Raw genomic sequence first — 3443 nt, 5'->3', positions numbered from 1 at the left:
CTGTGGAATCAACAGGGCTGCTGCATCACCCAGCACAGACACAGCCTGGTCTGAGTGATGCAGTCTGGTCTTAGGTTTGTGTATGCAAGCAATGTTGAGCATTGCACACAGCACAGAAGTATTTTGACAGTCTAACATATTTATTTTAATTACATCAATTGGATCCAATAGCTATGCCACAATACCACATTAACTTAGTTTGAAATGCCATGTGAATAGAGTTTTTATTTGGAAATCATTACAAAGATGTAATTCTATTTAAGAATAGCAAGCAGTAGAAAATAATTCTCTCAAAGCTGGTTAGTCCTGGTATGATTTCTTCCTCAGCCAATAACTATGCAGTTACCTTCACATGTATTTTATATCATTTCTTACGTCAGTCAGAGGGGTTTTCTGCCACAGCTGAAGAACAGGGTGACCTGATATTATGGAGGGTGAGCACCTGAAACACGCTGAGCAGCTGGAGCCAGGGGAGGGGGATGCCTGACAGACACATTGCAAACTGCTGGAGTGGGTATTTGCCAGATACCCACACCACAACCCAGCCTCTAGGACAGGGCAGGAGATCACATCTGCTCCAGCAGGTGTATCACCAATTCCAGCCTGAAATCAGACTGAAACGACACTGAGAGTTAGGAGGAATGAGGCCTGGTAAAGTCAGTCTGGGTAGATTGCTCAAAATGGAATTGCCCAAATTGTCTTTATCTAGCTTTATGCTTCCTGGGAAAGGCTTTATTTTTAAGTGAGCTTGCAGCTGCCCTTCAGCTGGCATTAGCCTTTGCTAGACATTTCCACAAATAGCTCCAAGGGTAACATCAGCAGCACAGCTGCCCTCCTGGCTGCCAATCGATCCCTCACACCTCTATTTATTTTTAATTCCAATGCTTGTTTCCTTGAAATTTCAGTTTCTCTTCCAAGTTACACATTTCCGCAGCCTCACAGGGTGAGCTGTTGCTGTTGAACCCCCCCTGCTCACAGGCAATTAGTCAGGATACACTTCCATGTGAAACACTTTGGCACACAGTTCATCTTGTATTACCCTGCCTGCGTGACCTCTACGGCACTTCTACCAGCACATTACTCTTTTTAGCACAGAAATCGTTGTACAAAGGACTTTGCTTTTGTTACAGTTTTTCACATTTGCCTCAGGGTTAATCACGAGCACAACTGCTAATTATTTGCACTCCCACAGCGCTGCCTGGGCTCGTCCAAGATAAGAACAGTTCAGGCCCTGGTTCCACCACCTGCCAGCCCAGGACTGCTGCCAGCGATCCCCTCTGATAACCCAGGCTGTTCCAGCAGCTGAGGAGCAGCAGTAAATATTGTTTGTTTTCCTAGGCCAGTATTACTCGGAGGCTGTGGTGAGCGATGTGGAGGAGGGCGGGGACACAGCTGAAACCTTCCATGCTAAAACCAGGCCAAAAGCACTGTGAGAGATTGCTGTTACTACTAAAAGCAAGATTTATTTAGTGTCTGGGGACAGAACCCAAGTACCTCTGTTAGCTGGCGTGTGGTGGTTCTTCTCAAAAGCAACATTAACATCTCTCCCAGCCGTGCAGGGGCTACTTTCAAGCTGACAGAAACTCCAGGCTCCTCATGGAGCAGGGCTCCCTGGCACGGGAGCCTTCCCCGCGGGCTGTAAATCCAGAGAAGCACCGGCAGAGGAAGGCTGGGCCCGGCTCCCTGCGCCACCGCCTTCCTCTCAGCAGGCCCCACAGCACACACCAGCTCCCCTCCACTACCACTGCTTATTAAACTGGCCTGCATTCAAAACAAGTCTGCTAAACTTGCATTCTCTCTCCCATTGAAGGAGAGTCCCTAAAGAAAACAAAAAGTATAATCCAAAACCAGTATCTTGTACCGTCTTCCCAGGTGTATCATCTTCATGCTCAATTCTCTCTCTGTCTGCTTCTCTCCACAATGAAAAGAAGACTGAAGTCCACCCTTTTTGTGTCTGGCAGAGCTATTATGGGTAAACCAGATCTAAGTAATTTTTCACTACATACAAATAACAAATGTGAAAACCTAAAGTCAAATGTTGCAGTGGTAACTTCCCAGGCACACAAAAACCAACTGCTTGTCACGTGTGAATGCGTGGAAGATGCAAACAACAGCACCTAAGATGGAAGATTGCTCACAACAACATAAAAACAAAGTTAATAAGAAACACTTCCTTGATGGCTTAGATTAGACCTAGCCTAGCACAGCTGGACAGAAGCAGAAAGAGCCCTGCAGAAACAGTCATGGCAAACCATCCTGCTCCACTCTGTGGGGCAAAATGCCAACCATTTCCTTGTAAATCTCTGAAGGCAGCAGTTGTCTATTCAGCAGAGACTCTTCAATTATTCAAACATAAATCATGTTTTCATATTCACGTGACCTCATCTGAATCTCACAAGGGAAAAAAAAAATTACTGACAAATTAATTTGAGTCAGGCGTCAGCCTGATATCATATAGACGAAGATGGATGCATTAGAATTTCAGTATCAGTAAACAGAACATTATGAGATTAATTAAGAAAATCCCAAAATACTAAATGTTTAAAAAAAAATCTACAGACCCATTCAACCAAAGGCTTTTGTGTGAGGCAGTCTGATTCCCGTATGGGATCTCACATCTGAGATAGCAAATATTACTACAGTGTAATAATACAGCTTGATGAAAAAGAGTGAACTTATGCAGGAAGGAGACCAAGAAATTACTGATATTATCTGCCCCACTGCCTGTTTGAGAATGAAGCACTAAAAATAGGTATATCATAGTAACTACTTGATGCCATACATGCATAAAAAATAAATTCTGCTGCTCTTCCAACAAAATGATTGTTCAAAGCCTTCTGTCATGCAGAGAAAGACTTCAACTGTCAATTTAATAGGATTGAAAACACCTACCACCTCTTCTGTCCATTCACCTTAAACCTAACAGTGCACCATGAAACCAAGCTGGCTGGACACAGGAAGATTTTCCCAAAGAAAGTAAGTTATCCTGTCAGTGCTTACCCCCCAGAAAATCCCTGAGTAGCTACACACATTGGCAAAGGTCTGATGCTCTTTGCCCAGAAAGCTGCAGTCAGTGAGGGATCTACTGACAGCCTCGGGGTGCCAAAACTGGCCAAGTAACACAAGATCTGGATGCAACACTGTTTTGAAGATCTGTTCAGTAACCTAGCGAGAAGTGGAAAAAACTGAGATGCTTTCATGCAAGGGCAAATGATCTAACTCTGATCAAAGATAAAGAATTTCCAAAACTCCTACCCAGTAGCAGTTGATCTTCACACCTTTTAATAAAAGATTTGCCGAGAGCAAAATTTAGGTAATAGCTCAAAGTAAGCAACATACAAGGGCAAAATCTAGGTAATAGGTCAAAGTAAGGAACATTTGGAGACATTCAGGAGAGTTTTCTTCCACTGAACTCCACCAAGACAAAACACAAAGAAACAATA

Source organism: Prinia subflava, chromosome 9 (assembly GCF_021018805.1).
Source record: "Prinia subflava isolate CZ2003 ecotype Zambia chromosome 9, Cam_Psub_1.2, whole genome shotgun sequence".
Taxonomy (NCBI): domain Eukaryota; kingdom Metazoa; phylum Chordata; class Aves; order Passeriformes; family Cisticolidae; genus Prinia; species Prinia subflava.
Note: the sequence above shows the minus strand (reverse complement) of the source record.